Source organism: Notamacropus eugenii, chromosome 3 (assembly GCF_028372415.1).
Source record: "Notamacropus eugenii isolate mMacEug1 chromosome 3, mMacEug1.pri_v2, whole genome shotgun sequence".
Taxonomy (NCBI): domain Eukaryota; kingdom Metazoa; phylum Chordata; class Mammalia; order Diprotodontia; family Macropodidae; genus Notamacropus; species Notamacropus eugenii.
The window spans coordinates 258,565,611-258,583,338 of NC_092874.1; the positions used below are offsets into that span (position 1 = coordinate 258,565,611).

A 17,728-nucleotide genomic window follows, 5' to 3' on the forward strand; every position below is an offset into this window, starting at 1 on the left:
ACCATTTCCTAGGTTTTAAGGACCTTGCTCACCTATATGGACAACCAAGCTGGTGGCTGTTTAATTGCCTGATATTTTCAGGGTCCAAGAACTGCTCCCTCCTGCTATTAAGGTAAAAACTTCCCCTCTCCACCAGGGTCTATGTGTTCCTCTCTCATCTTCCAGACCCATACATTGACAATATCCCTTTGTCAATGCATTCCAGCAGGTGCTATCACCATACTTTCTGCTAGTATTGAAACATGAATGAGGTGGCTTGAGCTGCCTAAGATATCTAACGTTCTACTCACTTCTTCAAGCTAGGATATCGTTGTCCTTGGCTATGCCTCCAAATTGAAGACAGAAAAAAAACCCTGAGGAATAACTCAGGCAACTCCAATGATCCAGCCAGGAAAAACAAAATGTGGGCTCTTCTCCCATTGGTAGTTATCCTCTGTAATGAATCCTCCTTCTAACAATATCTGTCTGAGAGACCTGGAAGCTCCTTACCTCTTGAACTACCTAGTCTAGTTGACTTCCTATTCTCCTCAACAAGTCTTGGGTTATGCCATCACAAACACTTCCAAATATATGAAGGACACAGTAGGCAAAGCTTCTGAATAAGGGCAGGGGATTACCCAGAGTTTACCTTGTTTTATGTTGCCTTTCCCCCACTTCAACCATAAGGACTTTATAATCTAATCCTACCAGCTTATACCAAACATTCTGTGCCAGGCTTCACTGGGATCATTTAGTCATTCCAATTTGGCAACAGAATGAAATGAGAGACTCATATACCATCTAACATTAGGGAGATTAGACAGTCTGTGGTAGCTAGAGAAGGTATTGAAACAGAATTGCTTATTATGGAAAAGCTGGTATTCAAAAGTAGCACTATGCAATATATTGGTACAGAACATTCCTCTGAATGAGAGTTTCCTTGATACCTCTCCTGCACTAACACTACTTTTGTGGCTTATAAAAGAACTTGGGGAAGCTTAGCACTTGGTGAGTTTCCAGTTCCTATAAATCCCTATTTTTATTGGTTATTGGGAAAATCTGATATGCATCATAGATTTGGAGAAACGTGTTTTTAAAATATCTGTAAAATGGATGGGTAGGACCTCATGGATTAAAATTCTACATGTAAAGCAGCCTATGAGGATTATGAACTTGTACCTCAAGATGGAGGTACAAAGATACATTTTTAATGATGATAAAGGGGAGGTTACATATAGAGAATGATATGGATGCACAGGAAACTCTCCAACCAACTTAGCATTTTTTAAAAATGCACAGAAAATGAAATCAAACATAGATAACAGGGGATGGATTTTTAAAATATGGCATGGTAAGGAGAGTATCAGAAGCCCTAAATTTCACAATATCCTTAGGATTCAGAGAAAAGTAAGGAAAACTTGGAAAGGATTTCAAAAGCTAGACTGGGGAAAACAAAAGGATCAGAAAAAAGATAGGACTACTCAAGTGGATGGCTTTGTGAAAAGGCTAATAGAAATTAGAGTTGCTCAATTATTTATGCTCCTTTCTTCTGCCTAGGATAATTTCCTGTTGACTGCAAAGGATGAAACAGATTGTGGGAGTAGGGGGAGTTTTTACTCAAGTCATATAGGAAGATAGTAAGAAAGCACCTAACTGCCCTTAATGAGTTCAAGGGACCCAGCCAAGATGAACTCTACAATAGTCAAAGTACTATTGGGTGTTGCAGTTAAGCTATCATTCTCAGTGATCTCTAACATAACAACAAACAAACAGGGAGATGATGTATGAATGTAGAAACAGAAAGGTTCTGATTTTTCAAAATGGAGCAGAATCTGAAGATACACTGAGCTTGACTTTGATTACTTGGGGGCAAGATGTAGAACTTCTCAAAGATTGGTGAAGAAAACCTAGGAAAAGAATCATGAAATTTTAGAGATGGAAGGGACCTAAACAACCAAAGGGCCCAACTCATTAAGAAATGAATCCCTTCTGTGGCATAACTGAAAAATGTTCATCCAACCTTTCCTTAAAGATCATTAACAATTATTCTTTGAATCTGGCAATCCAACTTGTTCTGAATCTATCTAATTGAGTTATCATCTAGTCTGCCTCTTCCCTTTTTCTTCTCAAGAAAAGTATGAATTTCTTTTCAAAAGTTTTGCTAAAATCTAGGCAAAATATGTCCATAGCATTCCACCCAAGTATTAGTTTAGTAATTCTGTCAAAAAAGGAAAAGTATGAGCAGCATGAAAGTCCAAGAGAATGCAAATGTTCACCCATGACTTGTTCTTGAAGAAGTCTTGGTGGCTTTTTCTATCACAGCTTAGCTTTCCAAAAGATCATTAACCATCTCTTTAATGACCCATTCTATAATTTTCCAAGGAAATCAAGGCCTATAGCTCTCTTACCTTTTGTGAAAAATGGTACATGTACTCTTCTCCAATCTTGTGGCAATATTCCCATTTTCTATGACATTTCAAATAGTATTGACAATGGCTTACAAACAATGATGATCACCAAGAAATAAAATGACTTTTTGAGTCTGTGAACAATCTGGCAAGCCCCATTAACTATTTCCTTTTCTATGGGGTAAGTAAACTGGTAGAACAAGGAATGCTAGAGATAAATATATTCCTAGATTTTAGCAAAGAATTGGATAAAATCTCTAAGGTACTCTTATGTACAAAATGGAGTGATATGGAATAGATGATAATAACAATGTATAGATTAGGAAATGTTCAAAAGGACAGAACCAAAGTAGAGTCCTTAAAGATTCAATGGCATCTTTGAAGGATTTCTCCAGTGGGCTGTGTCAGGGATGTATCTATACTTGGGTCTTTGCTATTTAATGGTCTTATCAATTACTCAAATAAAGGCAGAGATTGTGTGTTTATCAAATTTAAAGATGACTCAAAGCTAGAAGGCACAGCTAAGAGGTTGTATGACACATCTGGGATTCAAAAGAGATCTTGAGAGGCTTGTATGTTAAGTTAAATCTAATAAGATAAAATTTAATTAGGATAAATTTAAATGTAGTTTTGTACTTGGGCTCAAAAAAATCCAATCACTGCTTCAAGATGAGGGAAGCATGGTTAGACTACAGTTCACATTAAGAAAAAGATTTGCATTACTTAATGGACTTCAAGCTTGACAGAATTCTGTCTGGAAAAAATGCAATATGGTACCTTTTTGGGTGTTGCAGTGGAGAAGACGAGGCACAGCTGAGAGGTGTCAGTTATCCCCTATACATACATATTCTCACAATTTTAACAGGAACAATGGTGAAGCAACAGATCAGATCAGACATGATTTGAGTTAACCTTGCTCCAAAGGGGATCGATTTGAGACCTTTTGGACAAGGAGATTATAAATCCAGTTTTAGGACTTTGGAGGAAGAATTCCTAAAATCTCAGGGAAGTTCCTTGCTAACTGCTTTTAATCTCCTTGCTGGTAGTTTTTACCTTTCTGAGCTGCTTCTTATCATCTTATGGGTTGTTTTTACCAGGGACTTGTGGATCCATTTTTATTCAAAGAATTGAATATATTTTTTTCTTTTGCCTATTTTTTTATTTTAATATATAATTGATTTATTTTTCAGTTTTCAACATTCACTTCTGCAAGACTTTGAATTCCAGATTTTCTCCCCATCTCTCCCCATCCCCTACCCCATGACAGTGTGTTCTCTATCCACCCCTTTCTCCAGTCTGTCCTCCCTTCTATCACCTCCCCTTCTTCCATTCCCCTCCCCTCAATTTTCCTGTGGGATAAAACAGATTTCTATAACCCATTGCCTGTACACCTTATTTCCCAGTTGCATGCAAAAATTATTTTAACATTCATTTTTAAAGCTTTGAGTTCCATATTCATTCCCTTCCTACCCACTCACCCTTATTGAGAAAGAAAGCAAATCAATATAGGTCATACAAGCGTAGTCATGCAAAACACTTCCATAGCAGTTATTCTGAGAAAGACTAACCACATTTCCTTCTGTCTTGTCCTGCCCTCCATTTATTCCATTTTCTCCCTTGACCTGTCCTCCTACAATAATGTTTGTTTTTGATTATCCCGTTCCCCAATTTGCTGTCCTTTCTATTATCCTCTCTCTCCTATCCCCTTCACCCCTGCCTTCCTGCAGAGTAAAATACATTTCCATACCCAATTGAGTGTGTGTTATTCCCTCCTTGAGCCAAATCCCATGAGAATAAGGCTCACTTATTCCATTTCATCTCCCTCCTTTTCCTCTCCATTGTAAAAGTTTTCTTGCCTCTTTTATGTGAGATGATTTGCTACATTCTAACTCTCTCTTTCTCTTTCTCCTAGCACATTCCATTCAACAGTAGATTTTATTTTTTAGGTAAGGAATTGAATATCTTATCTTAGACCTTAGGCTCTGAATGAGGTATTAAAGCAGACACTGAATCACAACTTAGACATGAGATATAGTTTCAATTTGTTTTTCAGAACAATTGAACCACCCCATAGTTCTATCAACTGTGCTTTAGTTTTACTTTCCTTACACAATTTCTAGTTTCCTTCTTTGACATCTTTTCCAGTCAGATAGGTGAAGGGCTGGACTATTAGATCTATTTAAGAAGAGTTGCAAAATATATTATTAACTTCCTGAAAGACTGCTCTAAATACTCTCTTCTTTTTTTCCTTTGAATATTACAATGTTTGTGTTTGTTGATAATTGTTAAATTTATGATAAAATATTTTTAAGAAAGTCTGATTTTTAAAAAAACAACAAGCTCAATTTAGCAGACACACAAAATAATGCAAACTTAAGCAGTATTAAGAGGCCTGAGGCCTCAACCAAGATGGCAGTCTTGATTCACCTCTATTTTACCATGATCAGATCATGCCTAGATACTTGGGCTCAGTCTTGGATTCCACATCATTCAAAGGATATTGATAAGTTGGAGAGTATCCAGAAGATGATGAAGAGCTTTGAAAGAAATTATAGGAACTAAAATGTTTAGCCTAAGGGAAAAGAAGACTAAGGAATGTATACTAGCTATAAAAATATTAATAATGATCATAGTACTAACAATTATTAGCATTTATATAGTGTTCTAAATTTTATACAGTGCTATATAAATGTTATCGTATTTGATCCTCAAAACAACTAAGAAATAGGTGTTATTATTATCTCCATTTTACAGATGGGGAAATTGAGACAAAGAGGAGTTAACCTTCCCAGGGTCACAGTTCCAAAAATGTCTGAGGTCAAATCTGAATTCAGGTCTTCCTGACTCCAAGTCTGGTGCTCTATTCACCATGCCATCTGGCTGTCCAATAATTAAAGGGCCATCCTGTGGTTGTGTCAGTACATTTGTTCTACTTACTCCCACGAAATAAAAGTTGGCAGCCTTTGATGGAGATGCTAAGGAACTGGATTAAGCTTGACATATGGCAAATCTTCCTAACAATTTGAACTATCCAAAGGTGGAATGGTCTGCCTTGAAGGTAGTAGACTCCCTTGACCAATAATGGTTGAGCGCTTAGTATAGTGCCTATCATACATGGGCATTTAACAATGCTTGTCTTGATTTGTTGGGTATGTAATAGAAAATATTCATTTTCTTGTACAGGTTGAAGTAAATAACCTCTGAGGTTTCTACTAACTCTGAAATTCTGTAAAAATATGCACTAGGTCTTTTAGGGCATCAACCCAATTTAATACTTGCTCTCATCCTGTTGTCTAAAACAGAAAATACATCCCAGTGGAAGAGAGAGAAAACACAAAGGTCTACAGCTGAGGGTCGATGTCTGGATTTGAAAAAAATTGAGAGAGTGATGAGTAAACAGAACTGAATGTTTTAGTTCATTGGTTTCAGTCATGTTCGACTCTTTGCGACACCATTAGGGATTATCTTGGCAAAGATATGGGAGAGGTTTTCCATTTCCTTCTTTGGCTCATTTTATATATGAGGAACTATGGCAAACAGGGTTAGGTGACTTGCCCAGGATCACACAGCTGGTAGGTATCTGAAACCATATTTGAACTCATAAAGATGAGTCTTTCTGACTTCATGTCCAGTACTCTATCCACTGTGACACCTAGCTGCCCAAAACAGCTGAATAGCACAAGACAATTTTAAGAGAAGGGGATTAGGGATATAGAGATTCGGAAAAGAATATTAAAAAGAAGAAAAGTTTGAGAATAAGTTAGTGGTAACTAGCAAAAGAGGGAGATCTATGTTGTGACCGTATCACAGACAAAAGAAACAAGATGGAAAAACAAAGGAGGTCATCAAGTCAAGTCAACAAACATTCATTAAAGGCCATCTATGATCCAGACAATGAGATAAGTGCTGGCAATTCAGAAAAAGGTCAAATAAACCAATCTAGCAAATCAACCAGTCTCTGCTTTCAACTCTAACAGAGGAGTCAGCTTGCAAACTAATATGGACAAACAAAAAATAAGCATGCTCTGTGGGTGTATACCATTCCTCTCTACATATATCCATGTGTGTGCATGTATGTATATACATATACATACATGTATGTGTGTTTGTAGGGCAGTTAGGTGGCACAGTGAATGGGTGCTAGATTTAAAGTAAGGAAGACTTGAGTTCAAATCTGGCCCCAGATACTTCCTGTGATGCTAAGCAAGTCATTTAACCCTATTTACCTCAGTTTCCTGAGGTGTAAAATGAGATGGAGAAGGAAATGGCAAACCACTCCAGTATCTTTGCCAAGAAAACTCCAAATGGAATCATGAAGTCAGAGACAACTGAAATGACTAAACAACAAATACATACATACATACATATGTGTGTATGTATATATGTAAGTACAAACATATATACATAATTATGTCTGTGTGTATGTGTACATACACATATATAAATTGGATAAGTAATCTCCAAATTATTCTGGATATATGTATGTGTGCATATATACATACCTGTACACAAATATAAAATACATGTACATGTGTAGGTATATATCTATATGTATCTACATGTGTGTATACATACACACACACATATATATATAATCTCAGAAAAAAAAACACAGACTGGACAAATGATGCAGCTGATTGTACTTTAATAGGGAAAAGGATATATGAAGGGGGAGAAAAGGCTTTACATTTGTACAGTATAATTCAAATTATCATATATTGTAAAATTTCTAGAGCTAGAAGGGAACATTAAGACAGCAGTCTAGTTTAGTTAGTTCACTTTACATATGAGTAAACTGAGGCCAAGAGAGGTTAAGTGACTCTCCAGCATCACTTTTTTGGAGTCAGAATCAAGACTAGAAGCCAGACCTCCCCACCTCAACCAATACCTCCACTCCATGCTGCATCCCTTCTCCTGCATGTATGTTCATCCTTCATTGCCGAAGAAGACCATGCCATCAGAGAAATAATGACATGACTTCACTTGACTTTGTTTTGAGTGAGAGAGGGCTGTGCAGGTCACCAGCCTCTCTTCTCCTCCAGAGCCATCTGAATCCAATGACCAGATATTCATTAGGATGACTGAAGATGACCCAGGATGAGGCAATTGGGGTTAAGTGACTTGCCCAAGGTCACACAGCTAGTGAGTGTCAAGTGTCTGAGGTGAGATTTGAACTCAGGTTCTCCTGACTCCTGAACTGGTGCTCTATCCACTGCACCACCTAAGCTTACCTAAATGATGTACTGAGCAGTTCCCTAAGAGAATAGTGAGCAAGATTTATAGGAAAGAGGTTCCTCCCTTGGAAAGCTGAAAGAATGAGATGCTTCTTGGTTGTAAAAATATAGGAAAGTCTATCAACCTCCCATCTGCAGATATAATATCCATAACCAGAAATCCCATTAATACTGCAACTAAATCGAATTTGCATAGATAGAGTATTTGCTGGGTGCTGGGAAGAAGAGAGAAAACTCTTCATGACTCCTAGCAAGCCTCAAAGTGAAGCAGCAGTGGGACACAGGAGCAATGAGATCCAATAGCAGATTATCAGTTTGCCCCAAAGGGTTTGCTTTTGGAACAATACTAATTGACATGCATATGCAATCAACAATTCACCTGAAATTAATTTTATTTGCACCTGTAAAATTATTAGGGATATTTGTAAAGACTACATATATTTCTAATTATTAGCAGCTAATAAATATTCATGAACGCATTTTTTTCTCTTAATTGGCACAGTAGCAACTGCCAATTATTTAACAATAATAATCCTAACCCTCATAATAACTAACATTTATATCACGCTTATTATATGTCAGGCACTATGTTAAGAGCTTCACAATTATTATCTCATTTGATCCTCCCACCAATCCTGAGAGGTAAATGCTACTATTTTACAGATAAGGCAATCGAGGCATAGGTGACTTTTACTTTTCAGGACTCTCTTTTTCTTTACTGATTCTGGACTCTCCAGTTTTCCACTTTCCACTTGCAGCTCTGCTTAGTTTGAACTCCAATGAACATGGAGTTCCTCAAGCTAGGTTCTCCCTCCTGGTGTTCCCTCCCCTCCATTCCAACTTCCTTTTTATCTTGTCTTCCCCTGTGGGATTGGAAGCACTTTGAGAGCAAGAAGTGTCTTTCTTTATCTCATTTCTAGTTCTTGGCACATGGTAGACACATAAGGAATGTTTGTTTAATTAAACTGGCTTGTTCTGGTAGCAAAGCTAGTGTCTGAGGCCACATTTGAATTCAGGTCTTGCCTCTCAATCCAGCGCCCTGTCTACTAAGACAGCTGCAAAATATTTCATATGCTTTTTTCCTTTTTTGAGTTTTACATCTAAAATGGGGAAGAGGTTATGAGTCTATTAAAGATCCATCACAACTTGAGCCCTGGGCAAGTAACCATCTCTTGGAGTTTCAGTTTCTCTTCTGTGAAATAAGGAGATCAGACACAATGACTTCCAATGCCTCATATTATTTGAATGATTGATGCCACTCTAAATGTGGGATTTTGTGAATCCTTGAAGAAATTAATTAATTTAAATAGATTGAAGGGTCAGAGATGTATTTATAATGTAATAGTTTACATATATTATATGGCACTTAAAAGTTCACAAGCAATTTACATACTTAACTCATTTCAATCCTCACAAGAACTCTATAACATGATATATTTCACATAAATATATTTCATTTCAATATTTCATTTCACGGAATACAGACTAAGGGAGGTTAAGTGAAACAGTTGGTGTCTGAAGTGGAATTTGAACTATGTCTAGGTCTTTCTAACTTCAAGTCCAGCAATCTAGTAATTAATATATGAATAGACTTCCAATGTCTTGTTGCACAAAGATAAAAAGAAAACCGTCTTTAAGGAGCTTACGTTCCACTGAGTTTTAGATTTTTTTATTGCTTTATAAATTCCATACCCCTTAATGAGTGATATGTCTAATGCACTGCACTATTATCTTTTTATTCTGGCTTGGTTGTGTTTTTTGCCTTTCTCGAAGAGGACTATAACATCAAGATGATGACATGACTTGCAGTTGACTTTAATTTGAGTGAGGGAGGGCTGTGCAAGGTCACCAACTTCACTTTCTTCTCCTGAGCTATCTGGGTCCAGTGGCCTGATATTCATTTTCTTGCCTAGCAACCTTCAGTGGCTCATCTTAACAACATTTATTGGCTGTGTGACCCTGGACAAGTCATTTAACCAAATGCCTCAGTTTCCTCATCTGTAAAAAATGAAGATAATAATAGCACTTTCCTTCCAGAGTGTTTGTCATGAGATTCAAATGAGATAATGTGTGTAAAGTGCTTAGAACAGTACCTGGAACATAGTGCTATAGAAATGTCAGTCATTATTGTTATTATAAGATGAGGTATTTGTAAAGCTCTTAGCACAGTGACTGGCACATAGGAGGCACTTAGAAGATTCTCATTTCTTTTCTTTCTCCAAGAGTATAAATTCTTGATCCTGGAATCCATGGTGCTTCTCCAACCTACCTTTCGAAATTCCTCTGCACAGCTCAAGCTAATCTATGTTAAAATCTTATAGTTTTACATTTTATCTTTGTATAATTACATAGACAAAATATTGTCTTGTCCTCTTCCCACTTTTTTTCCCTTTGCTTGCACTGTCCTCCAAAGCAGGAAGTCTCCAATCATTCCATATCTGTTTAAATTCATCACTTTCTTAGAAGCCTGACTCACAGAATCTTAAATTTAGATCCAGAATCAATCAATCAACAAATATGCAACTTTGGAGGTCATTAATTTCAAGTCTCTTATATTACAGTAGAGAAACTGAGGTATGGAGACTTAGCTTGTTCGGGGTCACATCAATAATACATATTAGTAATGAACTTCCCAGGAAGCCTCCTGAATCTTTCCCCTCACCTGAAGATGATATCTCCTTGCTGAAATTTCTTACAGACCTTCACCTGGACCTCTCTCTTGCAATTACCCCACTCTTACATCACATACACTTGTGTATAAGGTGTTTAAATGGATAAAGGGTTCACCTCAGAACCAGGAAGAACTAGGGATTGAGACCTGTTTTTGCAGCATACTGGTTGAGAGACTTCCTCATGGGAGCTCTCAATGGCCCCAAGCAATTCTCTAAATCTATAAATTGCTGGGAAGTTACATGGGTAACTACATATTTACATAGGTAAAGGGAATTTTTTTTTTAAATAAAAATGTTCAAATCTCTCTTCTCCCACCCCACCCCCATCTTCAACAGGGGGAAAAATGATTGTAAACTACTATCTGTTTTGCAACTCTTTGTACCCCTTTTCCAATTCTACAATTAAGTGTGGGTGGCAAATTGTCCATAAACTGAGAGTTAGGAGAAAATTGGGTATATGAATTTTGCTAACTCTTTATTCAGAAGAGAGAGCTCTGGGATTCACCAGGCATATGAAGAGTAATCTCTCTCTCTAGCTCCCAGCATCCAGCAAATAATCTGTGTATTCAAATTAGATTTAGTTGCAGTATTAATAGGCTTGCAGATTATGGATTTTATGGATACAGATGGGTGGTTTGAGAGCCTTTAGCTCTGACATAGTTATGTAGCCATGTGAGCCATTGTTTTAACCAGTCTCAATTTCCTTAACTGTAAAATGGGAATGATCCCTGCAGTACCCATTTCCCAAAGTTTTTACAAGAATCAAAGAGAAAATGAACATAAAGTTCTCTAGCAAACCTGAAAACCCTATGTACATGGCACCATTGAACTGAATTGCTTCTCTCACATTTCATCTATTAGTTATTTTCTAACAACAAGTGCTAGATATTGTTAATAATAAAAAGCCTTTTAAGAAACGTTTAAAAAATCTTTTAATTTGAGATCTAAAATATGTAACTCAGATCTGTAGTTCTGGGATACTGGGATGTCATAACTCTCAGAACTCCCAGAAATTTAGGGATTTGTCATTTAAAAGGATGCATATACATCCAGTTGTCTTCTTTTTCCCCTCAGAAACAGAGCAGGGATCTTTATATTAAACATAGGCAAAAAGGAGACATTTAATTAAAAGTTCCAGAAATGTGTTACTGTTAATTGAATCCTTGTTATTACAGTTACATTTTGCAAACCAGTGTTAATAAAAGCTCCAGTTCAAAGTGGATGGGTTTGGGGAATTGCGATAGCTATTTATTGCCTTACCTGAACAGTCAGGATAATCTGCTCAGTAAAATAAAGAAGCCAATTAGGAGGCTTCTCATTTGCAGCTATTGATCAGGTTTACACAAACTGCTAGGATTCCCGAGCATTACAAATAAGGCGTTCAGAAACCATTAGCCAGGGTCAAGCCGGGGAAGAAAGCCAAGTACCTTTTTGCATTCTGAAAGCTTTTCACCTGTAGAGGGAATTCAAGGGCTATGGTTTTTGTGTGTGTGTGTGCTTTTTTTTTTTTTTTCAACTTGTGTAGTTCCTGCTCTCCTCACCGCTCCCATCCCCCCACTCTCTAGACCTCCCTGCCTGATATTACCCCGAATTACTGCGCTATAAATTGCCTGAGAGCTTAGAAACAATTAGGTCACCAGCCAACGGGAAAGGCAAAAAAAGCTTCTTACTTAACGACTGAGGAAGCATGGGAAGAGGCCGGAGTCGGGCTTTGGTGACACAGGGGTGGCCAATCCAAAGTGCAAGTTGACACAGATAGGGAAAGAAATAAGGGTTGGAGGAGTAGCGGAAGTTGTTAGGAAAGCATCTCCAAACCACGGTCACACTTTCCCTGTATCCCCAAACTTGCCAGTTTCTGTCTTGGAAACTCGTGATGCACCCAGGACTCGCCTAAAGCCCTGAGCTGGGAGTGGGTGGAGCTCTCTCTCCTCTGCCCCACCTATGGGAGCTGGCTTCCTCTGCACCTACCGCACCCCTTAGGAGGGGCGGCTTGTAATCACCCCACTGGGCGGATTTCGGCACCCCACTCCTCATCCTCAGAAGGCCCAGATCGTCTGTCCTCCCCAGCTGAACATTCCTGCTGGGACCGGCGGCCCGGAGAGAAAGAGAGAGTACCCATTCTTCCCCTCTAGCTCAGGGGGGAGCCAGGGTCCTCGCTGCTTTCATCTTCCCTCCCGCCCTCCTCCTGTCCTGCCTGGCTTCTCTCAGTCAGGTAAAAAATGCCCAAGTAGAACTTCGGCTTCCTCTTCCTTTCCCCCTTCCTCTCTCCCCAAAGCCCTAGAAGAGCGGCATGTACACACAAACTCTTGGGGGGCAGGGGGGCTGTAGCAGACTGGGCATGCTCAATCTCTGAGAAGGTTTTGATGGAAAGTATAAAAAAATAGAGCTTTGTATTACGCTGTCTCTTTCTCCTGTGAGTGGAGCTTGCAGAACAGGTTGAGGGTCTCCCTTCATCCTTCCCACAGGACTTATTTGATGTCCTTGATTGTCATTCCTAGGAAGCTCTCCTCCTCTTCCTCCCCCCTAGTTCCAGCTCTCCCCACCTTCCCTTCACCCCCCATCTCCCTTCCTAAGTCCCCCGTCCGCTGTAGGGATGGAGAGACACTAACAGTACTGGGATGGGCAATGTTGGCTGAACGGATCCACCTATTATTGGTGCTGCCTGATTGGCTCTCCGGGGCAGCGTACCCGCAAGTCAGCCAATCAGGCAGGCGGGGCTGGGGGATGATGGGCTGCCTCCTCCTCACTGGAGGGATTCCTGGAGAAGCTGCAGTGTGGGGATGCTCTAGCCCGTGCACTGCCCCCAGTGTCTTTCCACCTCCTCTTTCTGCAGCGGCAGCAGCAGAAGCAGAAGCAGCGGCAACTTGCAACCGAACCCCTGGGCGAGCCCCCTGGGCGTTGTTGCGCTGAGGGGGGCTCAGACACCACTGGGGTGTGTGTGTGTGTGTGCAGGGCGGGGGCGGCCAGCTGGGACTGCTGGTGGCCCTGGAAGACCTCCCACACACCCACACCCACACACCCCTTTTGTGTTGCAGGCTCTCCTCCAAAGAGCTGGAGGCAGGAGGAGAAAGCGTGTGTATTTCCTACTAGTCACCGAGGGGAGAGCCCTGAAGGACAGAGACCCGGTACCACCTCCTCCAGTTTCTCTAACCAGGTAAGGCGAGAATGTTGGTGGTGCGGCTGCCACTGCTTGTTATTAGCTTGGATCTGCCTGCAGTGTTTTCTTCTCTGTACACTTGGGTTTGGGTAGTGGAAGATGAAGACACGGGGAGCGAGACCCCGGTGGCCTATTGTGAGAAGGATAATAAGAACACATGTGCTGCTAAGGGGAAAGCACTTTGTACAGCGCCAGTCATTTAAAAGCCTGGAGTTGATGTTGGGCATCCCCCATCTTCTCTCTTGCTCTCTTTCCCTCTCTCCTCCGACCCCCTCCCTTCCCAATCCCTCCTTCTCTCTTTCCTCCTCCTTCGCTCTGCCTGTACAGGGTTTCTTTCTCATCCAAGGGAGGATTGCCTTCTGTTAAAAGAAAAATGCAGAGTGAAGGAAAGAAAAGGGGATCTCATTCTCCCCAGAAAAAAAAAATGCACTAAAAAGTATAACCTGTGTTAAATGGAGGGAACCAACGGCTCTAAAACTGCACAAGCCGTCATGTTCCCAGGCTGATAGAAAAAGCATCCCTTTGACATCCCTCCCCAGTGCCCCCCCCCCTCCCCGCACCTCGCAAGTAGATCCGTCTCTCACTTGACTTGTTCAGATCGAACCGAAGTGTGTGGGTGGGGGGTAGGGATTGCCTAATTGTTGTTGATTTTAAGTGTCAACCATCTGACTTACCCTGCTTCTAGCTGTCCTGTATATCAAATAGTTTGACACTACATGGTAGTAAGAGTGTCTCAACAACTTTCGGGGTTGGGGAATTAGCAAAAAAAAAAAAAACAGAAATGACTCCTTTCCTTGGAGGTTCATTGCTGTGACCTTTCCATGCGAGGGGTAGGGGAATCCCCACACATAAAGTTAGATTACAGTTGAACTCCTGAAATCATTATTGTCAGGAAAGTCAATCTTCAACTGTGTAAGACTCATTTTTCTTTTGGTCAAGATGGGGAAACCATACTTTCTGAAATATCAAATACCCTTTCTGAGATATCAAAATAAAAGCTTTTTGCATCGTCATTCAACCTATAAGTGAAAGTTATTTTTTCTTAATTCCTTTCTACCTTCCTGCTGTCTATTCTCCCATTTCTTGTCTAGGTTGCTTCTTGATTTTCTTTTAATAACTCAACAGAATTCTTAATGACTGTCTTCAAGGTGTTTACTCAGTTTCAGCACTTCCTTGAGGAGCCACATGTAGGCTGAAACTGGCTAAGGCTCCTTTTGTATTGGCACAAAGTTTAGGGAGTAATGCTTGAAAGTAGGCAAAATGTTAATTCCACACAAGAAAAATACTCATTCTTTTCTCCTTTCTTGCTACAAGAATGATAAAGATATCAAAACAACCCTGCTTCTTGCTGAGTCTGTAGTAGGGAAATTAAACATTCTTATTGGGAAAAGTCTCAATGGCAGTTTCAACAGTCTGTAATTCAATCATCACTGATACAAGCTGCCTTTAACCATTATTCATCAGACCCAGCTGAGTGATTTCTGTCAGATGGGAAATGGTAGGGAGAAATCTCTAGGTAAATCTGTCTGGAAGGCTTTCCAAGCAAAGTCCTAAATGAGCACAGAAAAGCAGGCAGATGTTCATTTCCAAATAAATCTTTTCCTTTGATTGTTTGGGAGAGGGGGCATTCGGGAGGGGGGACACAAACTGTCAAGTCTCATTTTCTTTACCTAACTTCCATTTCTGACATGAAAAGGGGAATTCCCTTTCTTTAGTGACCTTATATCATTAAGAAACCGCTAGAAAGCATCATTTCTAAATATTATTTTTCATTCAGAGATCAGTCACTTTGGGTACCCATGTGTGATGACTTTGTAACTGCCAAGACTCTAGTGCTAAGCATTGTAATATAGCGATTGGGGGATTAACTGATTAAATTTGCTATCACTATCTTTTCTGTTGTTTTCTATCATATTTGTATATTTCCCTCTATTGAATGGTTGCCCATCTTTTTCATGAAGAAATGACTTCTGTTAGAGGAGACCTAATTTCCTGTAATTTGGCATTTTAAAATACTTGTGTTTTTTTAATGCTATCTCCCTATTCAGAGCTTCTACTAATCTTTCAAAGTACCACCTTTTGGTAACAAGGACAAAAGGACAATCCCTTAATTATCTCATAGATATAACTGAATTTTCAAGTTTGAGCTTAGATAAACTGGATAGTATGCAAAACATCAGCCTTTTACATGTGGGCAACATGAGATTCTCTTTTTATTGATCACTTTCATACAAAAACATGGAACTTTGAGTCCAGGCATCTGTGGGGTTTTTTTTCTTCCTGAGGGTTGTTTTTTTTTAAAGACATTAATTACAGTGATTCTATCTAAAGAAAATGCCTGTGAAAACTTAGTTTTTCACTCACCTTTCAAAAATGACATACAGAAATAATTTATTTTTAAAGTTCAAATAGCTAGTCTAAATTTTGTGGTTAGCTTGGTTTGGGAAAGGACTTTTTAAAAACAACCACAGGGTAGATGATACTGACATACTGATAGTGACATATTGCGCTGTTGCCCTTGCAAAAAGCAACAAATGTTTGAATGCTCCAATTTGATGTAAATTCCATTTTCTTTCCTCCTTGAAAAGCTGTCTTGAAGGGGAGTCTCAATGATCTTTGATATCAAGCGTGTTAATTAGCTTGCATGACTTTTCTGTATAATACAAGAATGTTAACTCTGAAAAAACTTAATTGCAAATTTTCTTGATAAATATATGTGTATGTGGATATGTGTGCATATATATGTGTGTGTGTGTATGTATGTGTGTATATATGTATATATAATGAGTGGTTGTTTACAGTGTAGCATACTACCTTATCTTATAAATGGTGCATATGAGTGCATATATGAATATATATATGAGTATATATTTGGCAAGACTGTTGCTTTATCTCATCAGAAAGTATGAAAGAGTATGACATTATGTTGATATTATGAAATTTGCAAATGTTAGATTTCCTGTCTGTTAAATGTGAGGAGCTAGTACTCAACATTTTGGTTTTGGTTGTACTTGTAGGACTGGGAGTAAGATAAAGAAACTATATTGTTTATTAGAAGTATTGAAGATGGTCTGAATTTCCAGTTAACTAAATGATACCATAAACATAAAATCAAATCTTCATGACATCTCTCAGTATATTGAATTTAGAGTTGGAATTCTTCAAGCAGATTTGTAGAGTCTTGTTATCCTATGGAACTCATTACTGACAAATAGTTAGGTGGTCCTGAAATACTTACTGTCCTTGGTTTTTTTTTTTTTCCTCCTGAAGCAAAAAATAATAAGGTGATAAAATATTTTAGTTTATTTTAGGATAGGGATATGTCTTGGTTAGTTTTCGAGCTGGAAAGTGATGAAATTATTTATAAAGACATTTAAAAGAGCAGTGTTGTTATTTTGCAGTGGAATGCACATGTTGTCTAATTTTATAGATGACTGAGATCAAAGTTGGACTTACTGTTCAGCATTAACATTAACACAAAACCACTAGGATTAGGGCCAAATATTTAAGCACTTGCAAAGTAAAATGTTTTGCCTTCCAATTCATGTCTTCCAATCTTTTCAAAGATCAAGTTATTGTAGTTAGATTTCTTCCTGGTTAACTACCACATGTCTTTATGAATCCACAGAGATTTTACTTTTAATAAGCATCACTATATCAACAGCTTAATGAGAAATATACCTGATGGAAGTTTCCTAACCAACTTTACGTCTTTATATACTACTGGGGAAGGGTAGAAAAAGGAAAATGGGGGTAAGAAAATTTTGACTCAATAAACAAACTATTGTTTTAATTGATATTTTAAGGTTTGATTTTTACAAAGTTTTATGTTAAAATGATGCATTTGAATTGAAGGATGAAACATTCATTCACTTTTAATATTTTTAAAAATTAATGATATTCCAGGATTGAGGCCCATTTAATGTTAAAAAGGGGGATGACATCTTTATTCTGCTTTTAATCGTGCTTTGGTTGAAAGGCTAAGAATGGCTGGAGGCATAATACTAATGTACTGTCTGTTCAAATTTTTCCCTTTACTCTAGATTTATGTGGATTAGACAAGAGGTGATTTGTGGAAAACATTGGTGAAAAGGACTTTGAGTCCAACCAGACGCATATGTGCATTCATTTAAGTTGGAAGCATATTTTTACATGTGAAACTTTATGATTCAAAAGTAGCAGCCACTGGAAAAGGCTGTTTCTGCCTTTCTGGGGCTTTTGGAAGCTGTTGCAATCGGTATTTACGTTAAGGGAAACTTGTTCTTAATTTTTGAAATG

General features: G+C 38.6%; 1 protein-coding gene across 7 annotated transcripts in view; it reads left to right on the top strand.

The window, feature by feature from the left end:
- The first annotated feature begins 11,923 nt into the window (after nucleotides 1-11,923).
- Nucleotides 11,924-17,728, top strand: part of SYT1 (synaptotagmin 1) — a 728,065-nt gene continuing 722,260 nt past the window's right edge. For 2 of the 7 annotated variants that reach the window (XM_072655449.1, XM_072655451.1), the window contains exons 1-2: nucleotides 11,924-12,505; nucleotides 13,329-13,447. The gene's annotated coding sequence lies outside the window, so the exon portion shown is untranslated. Of the gene's footprint in view, nucleotides 12,506-12,970; nucleotides 13,448-17,728 lie in introns of those variants that run through there. The other 5 variants (XM_072655447.1, XM_072655452.1, XM_072655450.1 and 2 more) reach the window with 3 other exon arrangements.